The sequence below is a fragment of the Tachysurus fulvidraco genome, chromosome 18, assembly GCF_022655615.1.
Source record: "Tachysurus fulvidraco isolate hzauxx_2018 chromosome 18, HZAU_PFXX_2.0, whole genome shotgun sequence".
In the NCBI taxonomy this organism is placed as follows: Eukaryota; Metazoa; Chordata; class Actinopteri; order Siluriformes; family Bagridae; genus Tachysurus; species Tachysurus fulvidraco.
In genome coordinates this window covers 21,008,485-21,029,748 of record NC_062535.1, presented here as the reverse complement: position 1 = coordinate 21,029,748, position 21,264 = coordinate 21,008,485, and the positions used below count along the sequence as shown (strand labels likewise).

Below are 21,264 nucleotides of genomic sequence, written 5' to 3'. Positions count from 1 at the left end.
TAAAAGCCCGTCTACACAGACCCCTAAGCCTACCCAATAAATACTTCATTTTTAATAAACACTCTTCTCTTAATAAAGCACTTTATTTCCACTTTTCAAACATTTCCTAAATTTTCATTACAAATAAATGGCTTTTTTTAATCACAAAAAAGCCAAATCTATAAGCCAGTGGTTGTCAAACTTCTTCGGCGTGCACCCCCATTTAAACCAAATGTACAGGGACATCTTTGTATACTGTGTGACAGAATTAATGCTAAAAAAAACAAATTAAAAATACTCCTGAAACACAATTTTTTGTAAAATGTTATATGTAAAATAAATTATGGTAGCCAGAGTATATTCAGCTTTTTATTATATAGCAAACCTTCAACAAACAATGGAAAAACACTTCCCAGCAAAAGTCATGTTTTAGAACACACATTTGTTCAATTAAAAAAAAAAAAGTCGACCTGGATTCTGATAATCCTGAACATGTCACATGGGGAAAATGGATAAAGCATGTTTCAGAACACAAATGTGTTCAATTCAAAATAAACAAAAACACTGGGCCTGGACTCTGATAATTTTGAAGTTCATCACATGGTAATAAAAATGAACAAAGCGCTGCACTGATTTACAAAAAGTCGGTCTGTCCTGTTCTTCAGCGAAATGTCAATCTTCTGAAAGACCACATCTGTGGGGACACAAACAGTTATAATTAAAACCCAAACCAAAAGAAGAGCAGAAACAGCAACAAGCCTTAACCAAATACTCTCAGTTTTCGCCACAGACAATTACATCACATATATTGGAGTTAATTATAAAAATTATTGTCCTTTGGTGCACAACAGACAAACGAGCTTCTATACCTGTTACTCTCCCCAGTCAAATGCAGCAGTTTTTGACGTCAGACTCAATACTCTGGGGTTGACAGAGTACGCTCTCTTTTTCTCTCTCTCTTTTCCACCTTGGTACCTTTGAGGATTTATCCTAAAGATGCACCTTTAAAACACAACACAAACAATATCCTTAAATAATTGTTGTATGCTTCTTAAATAAAAGGAATGCAGTCTATGAATTACCTTTGCAAGAATTCTAGTGTGGCTCCCAGTTCTACAGGGTAACTGATGTTCAATATATAGTAAAGAGAGAACATCAGATACAGGGCTTCTGTAAAACTCAAGAGATGGTCATTTACAATCATCTGGTCTACTGCTACCATGTACACACTGGCTGTCAGTGGGTTCTCTCCTTTGAACAAACAAAATCAGGAAGACATAATATTTAACAGAATGCGAGTTCTGGTCACCCGAAACCAGGAATTATTGTGTTGCAAGATCATAGTAAATAATACCCACCACACATTACTATACATGGTGTTGCTGGAAGCTGTTCTGAGCATATATCACTTGGAACAGAGGTGTCTTCTACCATCACAAGAAAGTGGTCTTGGTCATTTTTGAAATGGGTTAGCAGCAATATCACTGCCCCACAAACATCATCCCCTCCAGCTCTATACTTTGTGAGGATTCTCCCTGCTCTGCTTGCTCTTTCTGTGCACTGAAATTGAAAGTACTCCAATATTCTTCTGAACTTACTGGAAGCAGATTCTTCAAATCTGTTTATGTCAATGCCAGTGAGCTCTTTAAAGTGTGCTTTAATTCCTGCAGGCTGAAAAAGATATGGCCACTCATCAAGTAAATCTTTGGTTTCCTTTTCAGATTGGATGTTGTTTCTTTGAGAGGTGTAAGTAGAAGTCATTAAGTCATAGATTGTCTTTACATCACTTTCATTATTTTGAAACAGTACTAGCAACTTCTTTCTTTTCCTGCTGCAATTCGGATGTTTCTCCAACTAGCAGTTGTGGATCAGAATTTATACAACCATATAACAATTTTCGTTTCTTTATTGATACTTCGAGTACCACAAAGTGGTGTACTAATAGCTTTTGCTCATTTAAAATTGTCAATTCTACACACCAGTTGTTTGAGGAGAGAATCATATCCACTTCCTAAAACCTGGGAATTAATCTCATCTCTGAAAGACTTTGGGTATGCAATCACCATTTGTCGGGCTATTTCTGATACGTTATTTTGCTGGACATTTGCTGACATCCAGGATCTCAGAAGCAACAATGCGGACCAACTGTCTTCTCTCAGAGCAACTTGGCCTACTTTTTCATAAAACTTGCTGCCATTTTTTGCCATGGAACATCAAAACAATAATGCCAGTCATGGTCATAAAACGAAGTTTCACAGCTACTGTCACCTAGAAGATAAACCAATGTCCACAGGTTACAGGATGAACACTTTTCATGCAGCTGTAATTTCTGCAAAATTGCCTATTCCCAAGCTGCGGATTTATTGAAGTTTAATAACGGACAAACAGAGATAGCATGGGGCTTTGTGGGTTGTTCATGTGCCACTATATAGAGTATGCATTTAAAGTGGTGCCCAGACTTGTTTTATGTCCGCAGTGCATTATTGTCAGAGGGGAGACTGTTGTGCATTTTTCACAGGGACTGCAGGATCACAGTGCAACAAATCACTAGCATGAAATGGGCACATTTAACGTGTTGCTGGTGATTTGCTGCACTGTGGCCTGTAGTTGCTCTGAACAATGCACAACAGTCTTCACACTCCGCAGGCATAAGCTGCTGACTCAACTGGAGACGGTTTGGTCATTCATGCACCAGGTAATCACCACAGTGGCACATGTACGGATCACAATGTATGCAATTTCCAAAAATCAATGTTTTGAGGCCCCCCATCAAACTACACTAGTCAATTTTAAGATGATCAAAACCTTTCATAATTAGTTGTCTTAAAACTTAAAATTTGTATACATACACACATATACAAACCTAATTCCAAAAAAGTTGGGACAGGTAGCAATAAGAGGCCGGAAAAGTATGTACGTTTAACTTTGTACATATGTACATTTAACTTTTCAGGCCTCTTATTGCTACCTGTCCCAACTTTTGTGGAATGTGTAGCTCTCATGAAATCCAAAATGAGCCAATATTTGGCATGACATTTCAAAATGTCTCACTTTCAACATTTGATATGTTATCTATATTCTATTGTGAATAAAATATAAGTTTGAGATTTGTAAATTATTCTATTCCTTTTTTACTCACAATTTCTACAGTGTCCCAACTTTTTTGGAATCGGGTTTGTACATATACATATATCGCTCTGTGAACTGCACGTGTGGCACAATTTGTTTGCCAGGCGTGCTAAAGGCTGGTCAAGCTCACATTGCAAATTCTCTGTATATGAATTACAAGAATTGACAAATTAAATGTTTTGCTTTCAAAATGTTTGTGGATTGTTTAATGTTGTATCAGCGTTTTACTCACGTCTTGAAGAGCTGGATGGTGAAATTGAGCATCCAGGAGCAGGTGAAGTGTATTCAGCAGACAAATCATTGGCAGGGTTTTGCAGAGTGGAAGCAATATCTACATGGCATAAACAAAAAACTGCACTAAAAACCATACTGCAGAAACAAGAAACACATTGACATACTGTAATACAAGTAAAGAGTACAGCTAACAATGTACAGAATGAAAGAGACTGGGGTGTTTTTCCAGTTCATCTAATTGTATTGTACACAAGTCAACATTTAAAGTGGATCAAACCTTTCATAACAGTTGTTCATAATACCTGTTCTTGTGAACTTTTTGATCCGCTTCAAATGTTGACTAGTGTATATGTAAAAACAATCATTGATTTGAAAACTTACTTGGGATTTGGGCTATTAGTTTTCTTGCTTCAATTGGTCTCAGAAAGCTCATCATCATCTTTCAAAAACTGTAGGTCATCTATGGTCTCCACACCTAGGCTGTTCAAACCCTCTCTGGCTAGCTTTGAACTTATAGGGTTTGGGAACACATTCTCAATAAAAGTCAATGCATCCATTTCTGTTGGGAGAGGACAGTTTATCCTTTTTACAGATGAATGCTGTGCTTCAGAGTAATGACCTTCAGTCCCATAAAACTGTACTCATTTAAGGGATAATAATCCAGACATTCCTCAGCATTTACACAAATTAATTCCTTTGTCGCAGGCAAAATCTCATAAAGTCCATAATCATGCAAATACACTGATGGGCGGGGAGTCACAAGGAAAGTCATCTCATCATCCTTCACAAAAATCAGCTCAATCTGTCCAAACTGTAAAATAGAATACTCCTTCACATTTAAGGCAAATTAAGTTTCCTTTCCTGTACAGGGTACCCTTGTATTCTACCCGTGTTGAAACAAAGTGTGGTTCATAAAGCAAGCTTGTCTCAACAGCTTTGCACACAGCATCACTGTACAAATGAGGAGAGTATGTGGCCAAGTCACTTTTAAGCTTTGGTGAAAAAAATGACAGTGAGTGAAGATATGCTTGAAGAAGTTGATGGTTGTGTGACAATGTCTTGCATACATTTTTGAAGTTCTGTGTTCTTCTCACACTTCTTTTGAAGTAGGAATGTTTGCTTTCAAATCAAATGACCATAAATGAATTAAAGGTCCAAGACTTAAAATGAGTGATGTAGTGAAGCATGTAATGATGTTTTGGTTTCAAATTTTCACCAGGAAACCGCTCCTTTCTTGTTTCCAGATATTCTGGTATTAAGACATTGAGATATGCAATCTGTGCAGTGGTAATCTTGGGAGCACACACTAGCTCAACCAGTTCTTTCAACTTAACAGTCAGTTGCCATACAGGGTCTTGTGACTCTACTCTGTCTCCAATTATGGCAGGAAGAAATTTGAGGAGACACCAGTTCTCAGCTGCTCGACCACCTAACTTTCTGCCTTTTTCACATTTAACATCTGAGAGGGGGCAGAACCAGCATCAGAATCCAGATATTTGAATTGTGCAAGTCTCCTGTTCAGCTGTGTACATGAAAACCACTTCCTTTTTACAAAGTATTCCAAGAAAATGGCAAGGTCAATAGCTACAATGCCTTCAAACAAGTCGTGGCCAAGGCATGGGGGAAGGCCAGGCTGAGCAGCATGAAAATATTTGATAGAGTTGAAAATGGACTTCCTTAGAGTTTCCACTGCCGCCTTATAGGACTCAACTGTGCGGTTGGGAAAGTCTACACACATTCTGAAGTTCACTGCGAGATACCAAGCAATACCTACAGCAATGCTTCGCAGTACTGAAGTTCTGTGAGTAACCACCGATGCAGTGGGACCCCAAATTATCACCGATAATAGCCACTATTGTTGCACGTACTATGTCACCTGAAGATGTCACAAATCCATGCTCTTCAAGTTCTTTGACATCTGCCAACAACTTAGGAAAAATCTTGGTTTGACCAAAATAGTTAAAGTCTCTCATGACACAAAAGTGATAACTGAATGTTATCAATGCATGATCTGTAAAATGGCTCAAAGTGGCAGTGTAAAATACACTCCAATCATTTTGTGTCTTTTTTTAGTTGACCCAAGGGGATTCACAATCTCAAAGGCATCCTGGTACAAGATAAGTTGGATTGTAATCTCAGGCTGCTTAAACAAGTCATTGGATTTGAATACAGAGCCATCACAGATGTCAAAGAACACAGAAGAGTGGTACATGCTGATGTTTGGCACACTGCTCCCACACTACTGGGTCTATTAACATGGTTTTTAAAGTGTTCTTCAGTGGAATATACTGTGCATAACGTAGGTTTCGGTTCTCACTTTGTGGATGCATGTACAAAAATTTTTTCTGATACTGTCTTCTTTGGTATTCTGTGGAAAGAAATGAATTACAAGCTGAATGTGAATATTGGCCTTGCAAAGTCTGCACCACAGATTCAATATCACATTGTGAGAGGGCCGTTTTTGACTTGAGTATTTCCCTGAACATCTTGTGTGTGTACTGATGACAGATAATTTAATCCACTGAATTCCTCCACAATCATCTGAATGGTTGAGGATGGCACCAGGTATTTGGCTTGTAGCTGCATATAAAACAGGCAGAGATTTTTCATGTACAAGGACTTTGCGTTACATTTCGTCAGCGAGTCTGTGAATTCACTTTCATCAACCTCATCCTCAGTAACATCAAAAAATGCTGAAGAAGGTTGCTTAGATAAAGTATCCATAATCCATAACTGTGCAAACATAGAAGTCCCGTGCTTTCGTGAAACATGGGCAGTGAAACTTGATCTTAAACTGAATTTTTTGTCGCATTTTTCAAAAGGACAATACACCACCTCTCCCTTGGATAAATGTGACCTGAGATGAGAAAGGACATTGTTCATGTCTGTAAATTGTTGTGGACAGTCTGTATTGTTGCAAACAAACGTGCCTGTCAAATCAGCAAAATGAGTATGTGGTCTTTTGTGATGGCGATAAACATGAGCTTTGAGAGCATTGTATTTTGAGAATTTACATTTGCATTCTGGGAAGCAACATGGAAATTGAGCATTTGCTTCATGTCGGTGCAAGATTTGATGATTAGCATATCCCTTAACGGTCTTCAGAGAGCAATCACAAAATTTGCATGAATACATCATCCATGTGGTTAAAGGTAACACACCTCATAAGATGAAATCCGTTGGTGCATATGAGTGTTCTTAAATGATTGAAAGGCAAGCAACCTTCTAAAAACAACAACACCACAATTCTGAAACCTAATACTTTTTAATGCAACTTGCATCAAACATTAAGAATAAGATTTAAAAAAAAATTGTATTCACCTGTTGCCAATTAACTTAAATTATGTTGGATGACAGGTTAACAGATTTTTTTTAAACACTTACCATTCACCACTCAACATCAAGGTCCATGATTGTTTTGTTGTCACTGTTCTATATTGCATTCATACAGCAGAATGTGTTGTCTAAACGGTCACGTTTACACACAAAGCTACTTAAAAGTCACTTACGATTTTTGAAAACAAACTCACCTGTAATTAATCCAGCAAACCTAATCCGCTCCGTGTTTTAGCTTATTTGCCATGTCAATGAGCACGTTTCCCGACCAAAACAAAAACAGGGATTTTTTCCTTGAGGCATTTTTACACTGTTTTGGAGCCATGATGGGCCACCTGTAGTTAACAGGCTGCTGCTTTGTCTCGGCTGATGCCATTGGGCCGAGGGCAATGATTGAGAAGCAGTCATTGCCCTCGGCCCAATGGCGTGCATGAAGGCGGGACTTAACAAGAAAGGTCAAAACATTGCAGAAACACACACCAAAAAATGTCTACCATAGAAAGCAAAAGGGGAAATTTCCTGCGACATGATCATACTGGGTAAATATGCTGGCATGTAATATAAAATTGTAATCAACAAGTGTTACTGTATTTACGTTGTTTCTGCTGTTGCAGTGCACCCTTGGCCTTGTCAGTGGGTGAGGTCACATCACTACATCATCTGAAGTAAGGTGTTGTGGACCATCATAGTCCACCAGAAAATTCAGAGGGCCCAGAAGGCTCAGGAGAGTCAGATGATTGAGTCATGGATTTGGGAACTGCCTGGTGAAACAAAAGGGCAGCAATCATACCATGGTGCCATATCAAATGCAGGAAGCATGGAACTGAGAGAACATACCTCTGTAGCCCTGGGGATCAATAAACTTGACATAACTGGATTTTGACCCTTAGACACCTGTACAGACGTCATCTGGGGGTCCAGTAGAGTAGACACTAGTAGTTGAGGCTTTGCAGGAACAGGAGAGGTAGGTGAGGCAGCCATTTTGTGGAGTGGCTCGGATGTGGCAGCCATTTTGTGAAGTGGTTGGGAGGCAGGAATGGCAGCCATCTTGACAACAGGTGAAAGGATGGTAACGGCCCTCTGAGGGACAGGTGTTGTCAGGATAGTGGCTCATTTAACAGCTGGTGTAGATTCGGGAATAGCCATCTTGAAAACAGGTGCAGGTAAAACGGTAGCCATTTTAGGAGTAGGTGCAGACACAGCAGTCTTGCTTGCGAAGCGTTTTCTTCTGATTGCCCTCCTAGACAAGGGTTCAGGCATAGTAGCAGCCATTTTATGATCTGAGACAGGCATGTTGGTGGCCATTTTGGGAGCAGAGGCAGGCATGGCAGCAGCTATTTTAGCAGCAGAGACCGGCATAGTGGCGGCCCTTTTGTGAATGGATTTTCCATCCAGGGTTTCCCATAAGTTCCATCTGGTACGGCTTTCTAAAATTACTGACAAAACCCCAAAAGTCCAAAATTTGTAAGCTTTGCATTTCTGCCTGAGACAAAAGTTCATCCAAACAGTCATTTAAGTACAACTATAATTCCAAGTCGCTGAGGTTCAAACCCACCACACATGTCTAGAATAATTGGGCAAAACAATTCACCACTCGTCCTTGTTGGTGGAGAGACAACCTGTCGGCCAACCTGTCCCACCATTCTTCCTCAGTGGAGGGGAGAAACACTTGAACTTGTGTGCCACTGTATCGGTATGTCGGGGTACGGGAACACACCAATCGGAATGGGAAGATATCACTGCTGAATCCTTAGATGAGTAATAAAAGGTGCCAGAAGACTTACTGGGAATGCTGGATTTAGTTGTTTGGTTTATGGCTGATGTACTGATGAAACCAGGGTGTATGAAATAAACCGCTCGAGCTTGTCAGGCGAAGTATTCTGTCACACACGTGGAACAGGTCAGATCCAAATGCTGGTTTATTAGGCAATATCCAAAACAGGCATGGGTCAAACATCAGGCAAACAACATCATCAAAGGAAATCCAAAAACAGTAGTCAATCCGGGCATAGGTCAGGGCAGGTAGCAAACATTTGTAAACACGATAAACAGGCAGGGTCAAAACTAATACCCTCAGAATGCACACAGGGCTAGCACTACTTTGCACCATCAGAGAGTTCTGAATGAGCTTAAATAGACCTGGTGATTACAAACAGGAAACAGGTGTGCTGAGTTTGTGGTGCAATGATTTGTGGGAAATGGTGTCCTGATGATAAAGTGCAGCAAATCCTCTGCAGGCCAGCAGAGGGAGCCATCATGGCTGTCATAACAGTAAGAGGTAGGTCTGCACTTCCCCTAGGTGTCCAAACACATCTTCAACACGGGTGAAAACAAATTTCTTTCTGAAATACTTGAACTAGACATTTTTCCCTGCTTTTTGTATGTGTATGTTCCTGATAAAATCAGTTGTAATTACTGTAGCTCTGTACACTAAAGGTTATAAGCTTTAGCAGAGATTCTGAGTTGGTTAATATTAAATACTGACAAAAAGGCAGCAGACTTTAGAACACATCTTGGCTGTGAGCAGTTCTTTGCATATCATTATCAAAGCATTATTTTATTTGAAACCTTTGTGTGATACTTTGGCAAATAATTTATGTTTATTAATACTGCTATTTTTTAATTTTTTATGAATAAAATATAAACAAAGAACATTAATTCTTCACTGTTTGTTTACATTTATGACATTTGGCAGATTCTCTTATCCAGAGTGACATACACAAATGCATTTAAGTCTTTATCATTAATACACACTGTCCAGTTTATTTTTTTCTTCGACATATAAATCAAACAGGGAAGAAGGTATAAGTATTTCATGAAGAGGTAAGTCTTCAACCGTCATTTGAAGTTAGCCAGTGACTCAGTTTTTCAGACCCCCAGTGCAAGGACTGATGAGGGCCTTGAGGTATGAGGGAGCTGGTCCATTTTTGGCTTTGTTCATTTGTGAAAATAATCCACTTTAGGAGGTGTATTAGAATTAATATGTGGCGTTTACTAAAGGAATCACAAGCAGACAATTCAAACATGAAAAAAGTTTAGGCAAAGTTCAAAACATGGGCAAACAAGCAGTGTGGCAAATAAATGCTAAACAGAAACCAAATACCAAGAATAGTAAAACAGGTCAAAACACAATGAGGCGATATCGGCAATAAAGAAGGTTTGGAACACACAATACTTCACAATATGGTGAATGAGAGCCTGACTTGTATATCTTATATTTACCTTTACATTTATGGCATTTGGCAAACACCCTTATCCGGAACAAATAAAACAGTCATTTAATATACATTACTTATTGACTACTAGTTATAGAAATAGATTTAACATATTAGTATTAAGCTAATATAGTACATATAACAGCTAAACAGTTCATCCAAAATTAGCATCGATCTAAAGGTAACTTAAAGATAACTTAGAGGTAACATAGATTTAGAGGTCACACTTATTATTTACTACTGTAGTATTTCTTTCTTCCTCCACCTTGTGAAACACAACTCCATCTGATTGTTTACGCCATTTCACTGTGATGTTGTCTTTCCCCGAATGATCCTTCAGTTTCTGGTTGATCTGAAGAACAGAATAAGACTTTTATTACTAAATAATGCAGGATAGAGACTCAGCTGTAGGAAATGATACAGAAACTGAATACAACAGTCAGAATCTAATTACAGTACAGTTTATATGTGTCAGAGTTTGATGAATACTGGGAAATGTACATTATAAGTCTTGTGGAGGATGAGACCCACCTGCTCCAAGATGGCCTTCATCACTGCAGGATCATTCACATCCTTATCAGATCGGACCTTCACTCTTAGTATTTGTTGTTGTCCTGTGGCATCTAAATGCAGGAACACAAACAATAACACACAATTACACCATCATACTCAACTCAGTTCAATTTGCCTAAATGTACGACTGAATAAAACATTAACTCACCTTTATAACAGAAGAAAGGCATTATGTCTGAACATAGAGCATCAGCAGCCTGACCGTCATTTATATAACCACAGTTTTCATTCCACAGAGCATTATCAGGTTTTCCAGTCATCCAGCTGATGGTAGAGAAATTGGTTTGGTCTGTCCACTTCCAGTAGTCTCTGAACAGACCAAACCAAGTTAAGCCTGAGGCCAGTCCCTTTATAACGGAGTCTTCAGTTGCATCTCTTGAGCTGGCCAAGTCTGTGTGATGCTGTCTACAGTAAGCCTGTGCTTCAAGCCATGTCATAGAAGTAGAAATGTAAATGTACCTCTGAGTTCCCGTATAACTGTCTGTGAGATTAAAACACATGATAAAATGTGTGTATTCAAGCAATGCTAATACTTCCAAAAAAAAAATTCTTACCAATTACAACATTCATTCATTCATTCATTTTCTACCGCTTATCCGAACTTCTCGGGTCACGGGGAGCCTGTGCCTATCTCATTCGTCATCGGGCATCAAGGCAGGATACACCCTGGACGGAGAGCCAACAGATCGCAGGGCACACACACACTCACACACTACGGAGAATTTTCCAGAGATGCCAATCAACCTACCATGCATGTCTTTGGACCGGGGGAGGAAACCGGAGTACCCGGAGGAAACCCCCGAGGCACAGGGAGAACATTCAAACTCCACACACACAAGGTGGAGGTTGGGAATCGAACCCCCAACCCTGGAGGTGTGAGGTGAACGTGCTAACTACTAAGCCACCGTGCACCGTGCCCCCCCAATTACAACATTTAAGTAAGGAAATTTCTCTACAATTGCTAACAGAACATCAAGAACATGGTACAAATTTAAACGGAACAATTAACTATTCCCCATGTGTCTGAAATGTCAAAGACATAAAGACAGTTCATTCAATTGTTTTAAGCAGTTTAAAAACAACAAACAGTACAACATTCTCTACTGACAAATAACAAAAAAGTGAGAATTAATTAAATTCTTACCATCAAAACAAACAGATGGGAATGATGAAGTACAGGGTGCATCTGCCCAACCTGAGGCTAACATCAAAACACACTCTTCATTTCCATGCTGATTGTCAGGTTCACCTGTACCCCATCTTGTGCTTCCCAGTGGTTCATTTCCCATGGACCAGCGCCAGCTATTGATGGGATTGTAGAGTCCAATCCAAGCACTGGAACTGAATTGTTGTCTCTGTGCTTCATTCTGAAATCGGACCATGTTGTCATTACTGTCGATGATCGCCAGGTCAGTGTGTGTGGCTCTGCAGTAAGCCTGAGCATCACTCCAGTTTTTCCCCTGCTGGATCAGATAGTACTGACGAGGGACAGACAGGATGAGAGGAACGAATCCTGTGGATAAATTTTAAACATTTTATGCAATATCAGTTTTGTTTTTTCCCCTTATATTAATTAACTCGTCCCATAATTTTCCTTAATTTCTTTGAGTGACTTAAGACACACAAAGCAGCTCACCAACAACTTACACTTAAAGTTTTCTCTCTCTCTCTCTCTCTCTCTCTCTCTCTCTCTCTCTCACACACACACACACACACACACACACACACACACACACACACACACACACACACACACTTCTCTCACCTGTGGAAAACAAGAGTATGAAGAGACTCTGTTCCATTACCGATGTGTAGATAAACTCACTAAGACAAAAGAAATGTGATTAAAATCCCTCAGCAGTTCTGATCAGCAGTAAAACTGATAACTGTAAGTACCACATCACTACATATGATTATAACTGAATTTAAACAGTTCAATGTAAGTATATCATTCCTCAAGCTATGTTTTTTTAAATTATCTGTCAGGATCTAGCCCAGGATTTTTGCCATGTGATTTTGTTTACATTTTGTGTTCACATGTCTGTCCCACCCTTGTCTATTCCTTCCCACCTCAGCACACCTGTTCTTTTTGTGTCTAATTTCTTCCCTATCAATCCCTGTCTTTGTATTGTCTTTGTGTGTTTCTTTTTCCCAGTGCTTCCTGATTTTGTTTGTGTTGTGTTTCTATGTTATGTTTAACAAATGATGTTTTTAGCTATCCTTGAATTTGGGTGTGAATTTTATCTCGAAGACACTGTCAGAAGAACAGAGGCAGGCTGTGTGCACACATGTACAGGAGATCATTCATTATAGCTGAAAACAAATCCAAATGAGATCAAATGAAAATACAGGTTAAAAAAACTGCAGGTAATAGATAGATCTGATCCAGACTATGATCACACAGAGCAAAGCACCGGATGAACAAGAGGGTTTAAATAGATACATAAATCAGTAAGGAAACTGAAAACAAGTGAGTTTAGTCATGATACATGAAGGAAACAGGCAATGACAAGACAGGGGCAGAGACAAGACACGAATCAAATCAAAACACACATGACTTCATTAACAAATGAACAACAATGTAGAACAGAAGGAGATTCAAGATAAATTTATGTTACAAGACTTGGGAACTGAAGAAGGTTTTATACAAGAAGTTATAGTTTTAATTATTAATCATAATTTTAATAAATATTTATAATTATGTATTAATAAAATAGAATGCTTTACCTGCACACTGCACATCATGTAGCACATTTACCATTTTAATATTTAATATTAACATTATTACAGTTCAGTATGAATTTAATGTATTGTATTAATATTTACATTTGTATTTCCAAATATCACAGATGTTCAGGACAGATGGCCAGGACTGGGTACAGGATTTATTTATAGTCACATTTTAAAATGGATTACATCATTACTTTTATAAACATGAGGAATACAACAAATAAAACATCACAAATGATAAACTGATAATAAATAATTTATTAAACTAAAGACTGGAAATATATTAGTGAATATTAAAGTTCATCTTCACTCTCCTCTGTGTCCTGTGTGAAGTTTTCAGATGTTCACAGCTCCTAATTTATTATTATTAGGACTCTTTTATTAAGATTATTAAGACTCACAAGTCAGTCCGTAGATTTTTTTTTCTTAGATCAGGTTTTAACTCAGCAAGAAAGTTCCATTAAACAATGATGAATTTAAAATATTTTATACATTAGTTTTTTATGTGTAACACTCATTTATATATAGTTAATTGTTATTTTTTAATTTCTTATTCAAAAAAACTTTTTCATTAATATCTTGTTTGTTACTTTCAAATATTACATTCTCACATGTTAAGCTCTGGAAAACTTTCCCCATCAAGTAGTAGGAAATTTAGAATTCAGTGGAATATTAAAACATACCTGAAATGTGAAGGAGGTAAACTATCAGTGTTGTGTCTGAGCGTATCTCAGTGTCTTTCAGATCCGTTCTGTGGTATCTGATGCCCCAGCATTGATATTTATTCTCTTTTACTCTTCCTGACATGCTGCAAACCAGCACTGCCTACTTTACAAATCAGATGAAATGGAGGACAGGAGTTCAAGTTCAAGATAAAGTCACCTTCAAATGCACTTTAAGGAGTGTGATGGGTTGTGGGAAGAAACTGTTGCACAGTCTGGTTGTGAGGGCCCGAATGCTTCTGTACCATTTACCAGATGACAGGAGGGTGAAGAGTGTGTGTGAGGGGTGTGTGGGGTCATCCACAATGCTGTTGGCTTTGTGGATGCAGCGTTTGGTGTAAGTTTCCATGATGGAGGGAAGAGAGACCCCATTGATCTGTCCTCACTATCCACTGCAGGGTCTTGCGATTCGAGATGGTGCAGTTCCCAAACCAGACAGCAATGCAGCTGCTCAGAATGCTCTCAATGGTCCTTCTGTAGAACATGGACAGGATGGGGGGAGGGAGATGTGCCTTTCTCAGCCTTCGCAAGAAGTAGAGATGCTGCTGGACTTTCTTGGTGATGGAGCTGGTGTTGAATGACATCAAGATGAACACCAAAAAATTTGGTGCTGTTGACGATCTCTATAGATGATCCGTCGATGTTCAGCAGAGAGTGGTCACTCTGTGCTCTTCTGAAGTCAACAACCATCTCTTTAGTTTAATCAACATTTAGAGACAGGTTCTTGGCTCTACACCAGGTAGTTAGCTGTGGCACCTCCTCCCTGTATGCTGACTCATTGTTATTCCTGAAGAGACCCACCACGGTCGTGTCATCGACGAACTACATAATATTGTTTGACTTGTGCATTGCTACACAGTCGTGAGACAGCATGGTGAATAGCAGTGGACTGAGCACGCAGCCCTGAAAGGCTCCAGTGTTCAGTGTGGTGGTGCTGGAGATGTTGTTCCCGATCCGGACTGACTGATGTCTCCCAGTCAGGAAGTCCAGGATCCAGTTGCAGAGGGAGGTGTTCAGACTCAGCAGGCTCAGCTTCTCAATCAAGTGCTAAGGGGTTATTGTGTTGAATGCTGAATTAAAGTCTATGAACAGCATTCGTACACAAGTGTCTTTATTGTCCAGGTGGGTGAGGGCTAAATGAATGGCTGTGGCAATGGCATCGTCCAGTGAGGGCAAGAACTGGGTCTTGATGTGCCTCATGACGAGCTTCTCGAAGCACTTCATAACAAAGGGTGTGAGTGCAACAGGACGATAGTCATTGAGACAGGATACTGTAGATTTTTTTGGGATGGGAACAATAGTGGTTGTCTTGAGGCACATAGGAACAATGGCACCACTCAGAGAAATGTTGAAGATGTCAGTAAAGACATCCGCTAGCTTTTCTGCACATTCCCTGAGCACCCTGCCAGGAATGTTGTCTGGTCCAGCAGCCCTCCGTGTGTTAACTATGCATAGAGTTCTCCTCACGTCAGCTGTGGATAGACTGAGTACCTGGTTGCCGGGGGAAGCGATGGACTTCCTTTCCATTACATTGTTCTGCAAACCGAGCATAGAATTCTTTCAGCGCATCTGGGAGGTGAAGCTATCTTGTAGTTCGTGATCTATGCCCTGCCACATGTGCCGGGTGTCTCCGCTGTTCTGGAAGTGGCTGTGAATTGTCTTAGCATGTGCATGCTTTGCTTATCTGATGGCTCAGGACAGTTTTGCCCTTGCTGTTCTTAGGGCCGCCCTGTCCCTTTCTGAAGGCTAGGTCTCTATTCTTCAGCAGCGCACGCACTTTAGCAGTCATCCACGGCTTCTGGTTGGAGCGTGTGGTGATGGTCTTGGAGATGGTCACGTCATCAATGCACTTGCCGATGTAGCTGGTCACTGATGCTGTGTACTCCTCCAAGTTAATGGTGTCACTGTTGGTTGCAGCCTCCCTGAAGATGTTCCAGTCAGTGCATTCAAAGCAGTCCTGATAAGCAGAGGTGGCTTTTGTTGGCCAGGTTTTCACCTGCTTCAGAACAGATTTAGAGTCCGACGAGTGGTTAGCATAACAGAAATGTGTTCTGAGTAGCCAAGGTGGGGGCGGGGCTCCACCTGATAAACGGCGGAAATGTTTGTGTGAACAAAATACTTTGTTCGCCCCTCTTGTTGCAAAGTCCACATACTGGTGGAATTTATGAAGCACTGACATGAGATTTGCATGATTGAAATCTCCAGCGATGTTAAACAGTCCCTCAGGGTGAACATTCTGTCGATCACTAATAGCTCTGTATAACTCACTTAGCGCCACTTTAGCATTAGTGCTGGGAGGAATGTAAACTCAGACAATGAAAACTGTGGTGAATTCCCATGGTAAATAAAATGGCCTGCATATAACAGTCATAAACCATTAGTGATGAGCAGTAATTAGTAATAAGCACAGGAATATCCACCTTCATCATTGGAAATTAGTAAAATAGATGTATGATGCTGTAGGGTTATTATTGGGTTGGCCCAATACCAATGCGGCATGGCAAGGTAGGTTATAGTAGGTAATGGTCACTGAAGTGCTGGATGTCCAGTTGTTTCGAAAACAATGTGGGCATCATAGATAATTGGAACACTTTTTAGGGCAAGGCTGGCCTGTTAGGACGGGATGGTGTCCATCCCACTCGGGAAGGTGCTGCTCTCATTTCTTGCAGCATAGCACATAGTTTAAGAACAGGCCTAGTTAATCGGTGACAATACGGAACTAGGGCCTGGGAGCAGACAAGCAGGCTAATCTAACCGTCTGCTAGCTGCATTGAGCCGTCACCCAGGGATCACAACATAGAGACAGTGTCTGTTTCCTGAGCTAAACAAAAAACTGTAAACACTCAGAAAATTTGTTTTAGTAACCTTATCATCATAAAATTAGATCATAGTGAATGCACAGCCAGCACTTTTAATCTGAAGCTAGGACTGTTAAATATAAGATCTCTTGCACCTTAAGCTTTTATGGCTAATGAAATGATTACTGTCCAGAAGTTAGCGTTCTTTGTTTAACAGATACATGGGTCAAACCAAATGAATTTGCAGCATTAAACAAAGCTTGTCCATCCAGTTATATTTATATACATCAGTGATGCCTAACAGGGAGAGAAGGTGTTGCAGTTATTCTTGGTGATAAGGTCGGCGTCAAGCAAGAATCTAGACATATGTTGATATTTTTAATTTGTAGATTTTTATTTCAATCCTACTTGTTTCTTTAGACAGCAGTAATTTCTGGAGACTTTAATATTTACTTTGATAAGTTAGAAGATCCACTAGAACAGCAGTTTTTTCCATCTTAGATTCTTTAGGGGTTAACGAGAATGTAATAGAACCCACTCATAATGGAGGTCACACTCTCGATCTCGTTCCAACCCTTGGATTAAATACCAAAAATTTTGTCACAGTGCCTCAATCAGAAACTCATATTGTTTAAAATGTATCTTGTACACTATATTTACAATTTGACATGTCACCATGTTAAACATACATTTATGTGACATTGTAACTCATACTGGGGGGCACGGTGGCTTAGTGGTTAGCACGTTCGCTTCACACCTCCAGGGTTGGGGGTTTGATTCCCGCCTCCGCCTTGTGTGTGTGGAGTTTGCATGTTCTCCCCGTGCCTCAGGGGTTTCCTCTGGGTACTTCCGTTTCCTCCCCCGGTCCAAAGACATGCATGGTAGGTTGATTGGCATCTCTGGAAAATTGTCCGTAGTGTGTGATTGCATGAGTGAATGAGAGTGTGTGTGTGCCCTGCGATGGGTTGGCACTCTGTCCAGGGTGTATCCTGCCTGATGCCCGATGACGCCTGAGATAGCCACAGGCTCCCCGTGACCCGAGGTAGTTCGGATAAGCAGTAGAAAATGAATGAAATGAGTGAATAACTCATACCACATATATTCAAGCCATGTCAAGAAGTGTTGTATTGTCATTTCAGCCATATACAGGTAGTAAAGTACACAGTGAAATAAAACAACCTTCCTCCAGGACCATGGTACTACACAAATATAAAACAACACAGTAAATGTTACCAAATCAATGACTATTAACAAAGTTGTGAATCTTAGCCTCCTAGTGGTCCAGTGGCAGGATCCCGCTCTCTCATTGCTGTGACCTGCCCTTGATCTAACACAGCCACTGAAGTGCTAATTCTCAGTGCCGGTCCCAAGTCCAGATGAAATGGGAAGGTAGTGTCAGTAGGGGCATCAACCATAAAATCTGTGCCAAATCAAATATGTGGACCAGATGATCCACTGTGTTTATCACAGCAGGCAACATGGAGCAGCCGGAAGAAAAACGGTTTTATTTTATAGACTCTTATTATTTGTGGATCTTTCTTAATTAACTATGGATTTCATTTTATGTTCATGGAACTTGTGTTATTACCAGATTCTGCAACAAAAATACTTACAATAACCTTCACGACAGTCCACACTGTCTGCTTGTATGTGGGCAAACGTGTGTAAACAATGCAATAGTGGAGATGACAGTGCAAGACAGACAGGACAATACACTACACTGCAATAACATGCAAAGAGCAGCGCAGTTTTCACCATGTTAAATGTTGAGAAACGACTCAATTCTAGGAGCTGTGTAATTAAATGGGAGCTGAAATATGAAGGTAAACTTTGTGTAAAACTTGTGGGTTTTTTTTTTTTTAACTGACCTTCAGAGACTATCCTTTACGTGATAAACTGAGCTGCTTATTCGTCTTCCTTTAGGCAAAATGGTTTATGCAAATCCCTTAATCTCTTTGCTCTGCATTCCACTGACGTCAAGGAATTCAGCCAAATAATTAAAATGTGAACTATAGAGCAGAGGTGCTGGTTTTATTCAGGGCTCAAGGAGATTTACATTAACATTTACATTTACTCAATTTGGCAGATGACCTTGTCCAAAGTGACTTACAAAAGTCCTTTGAAGTCTCTATTGATGAAAACATGGATACTAGTTCACCATGTGGGTATTTCTCTTGCATCTGTCAGAAATGTAACAATGGCTCACTTCAGCTTGCACAGAACTTGGTTGAGGTGATGAAGAGAGATTTGATGAAAAGATATTCATAATAAATTCTGTATTATGGTGACTGTTTGACCTTGTTGAAGGTCTTAGCAGATTAAACACACACAAAGACATGAGTTTACAGATGTTAGACTCCAGGATTGGCCAGTAAGAACAAACTCTGAACTGTATGAATGTTAATCAATAAATATATAAATTAGTTATAATTATGAATTATTTATAATTTAGAATGGTTCTCAGTCGGTTCTCTACTGACACCCAGTACACATAGAAACACACAAACAAACATGTAATCAATAAAGTTTATAATTTGTTAATAATTTATTAACACTTTATTATTACTGTTGTCTATTATTTTAAAAGCTCTCTGTTCTTTTCACCTCAAATATTTTGCCAGCAGAACATGCCATTTAAATGTCTTAATTCTATTTCAAACACACTGAGCTGCTGCTGTTAAAGAGAAATTTCATTATCTGGCCCTACTGCTTCTCCTTAAGTGAAATATAAGTGTAATGGTCTTTTGGAGGACATGTGGGATCTTTGTATATATCTTCACAATGTACACATGCTCATCTGTGTGTAAAGAACTCAATGACTAAAGGAACCCAAGAAAGCATTTTTAAACTCAGTATCATTTTGATTTTGGCGGGAGATAGAACTAGGGGTACTGTACGAGATGGCCCAGTGGTCAGAGAAAGTAAAACAGCATAAAAAGCATAAAAATGTAAGTGAGCATAATCAGGCAGTGATTCAATTCATTCATTCATTCATTCATTCATTTTCAACCATTTATCCGAACTTCTGAGATCACGGGGAGCCTGTGCCAATCTCAGGTGTCATAGGGCATCGAGGCAGGATACACCCTAGATGGAGTGCCAACCCATCACAGGGCACACACCCTCTCTCATTCATTCTCACACACACACACTACAGACAATTTTTCCAGAGATGCCAATCAACCTACCATGCATGTCTTTGGACCGGGGGAGGAAACCGGAGTACCCGGAGGAAACCCCCGAGGCACGGGGAGAACCTGCAAACTCCACACACAGAAGGCGGAGGCGGGAATCGAACCCGCAACCCTGGAGGTGTGAGGCGAACGTGCTAACCACTAAGCCACCGTGCCCCCCTGATTCAATTAAGTTCAATTCAATTTTGCTTGTGTAGTGTTTTTAACTCTGGACATTTCTCAAAGCAAATATCTTCTTCTTCTTTCGGCTTTTCCTTCAGGGGTCGCCACAGCGAATCATTTCTCTCCACCTCTGCATCAGATCTCTATCCTCTGCATCCTCAACACTTGCATCCACTAGCTTCATATCCTCAGGGTTAGGGTTAGGGTTAGGGTTTCATCTATATACAGATGTGGCCTTTAAGAACGAACGTCTTCTCCCGCGGCATTCGGCAATTAGTGCCGCAGTGCACCGCAGCTTTCTGCACTTCTGTTCGGGGGTGGGCTATCGTAGCAATCACCTTAATGTGTTTTGCTTCACAGAATATCCAAAAGGTGGTGCATAAGAACCCTGTTTCTCTTAAACACTCAAAGGTTTTTTAAGATTGAACAGTATGTTTATATTATTAATTTACATTTAGAAATTTTAGAATTTTTGATTTTACTTCACATTACAACAGAATTGTGAGAAAACATACACAATAAATTATAATTTTCAAGACGTATGAAACACCGTTGGCTATGGGATTATTTAAATTAACATTTGTTCTTATTATTATTATTATATGTTGCCTACATTTACTCAAATAATAGCAATGTAAAATATAAAGGAAATCACAGTTCAAGTTAGGCATAACATAAGTGACATTAAGAGATTTTATTAAGTTACTTTAATCATTTACTTTAGAGATATTTATAGAAATATCTCAAATAATTTATTTGCATTACCTTCTGTATTGCATTCGTTTTGTACATTTACAGGTGCACAAATACTGGCTAATTTTATTTTCATTAAGACACTGCTGTGTTCTGTATTGATCGATGTTCTGTAAATTTGTACTTAACAAGCCTAAACCATGTTATACAATTTGTTGTTGTTGTTGTTGTTGTTATTATTATTATTATTCAAAAAATATATATTTAGCTGTAAAATAGTTTGTGTTCATTTTTCTCATAAGGGAAAATTATTATTTACTGACATTAAAAATGGTCAAAATGGTTTCAAAACAATCTCCTGGCTTTGAAATATACCAGCCTGTAATTGTGCATTAACTTTTGTGCCTCTAGAGTGAAAACAATTAAAAAAAAAAATTACTAGAAAATGAGGCACTTTTGCATATTAATGAGGTTTATTATAAAAATATATTTTGCAAAA

At 39.4% G+C, this 21,264-nt stretch overlaps 1 long non-coding RNA gene across 3 annotated transcripts; it reads right to left on the bottom strand.

Moving 5' to 3' along the window:
- Window positions 1-317: 317 nt before the first annotated feature.
- On the bottom strand, window positions 318-8,766 carry LOC113634893. Of its 3 annotated transcripts, XR_003438668.2 has the most exons (8): window positions 7,516-8,766; window positions 7,274-7,439; window positions 3,724-3,901; window positions 3,341-3,439; window positions 1,338-2,247; window positions 1,062-1,230; window positions 849-981; window positions 325-673 (listed from the first exon to the last, which is right to left on the bottom strand). It is a non-coding gene; the product is annotated as an uncharacterized LOC113634893 (long non-coding RNA). The 3 variants fall into 3 exon arrangements; XR_007138416.1 differs by having other exon boundaries at window positions 319-673; window positions 3,724-7,439; XR_007138417.1 differs by having other exon boundaries at window positions 318-673; window positions 1,062-1,406; window positions 3,724-7,439.
- Window positions 8,767-21,264: the final 12,498 nt, after the last annotated feature.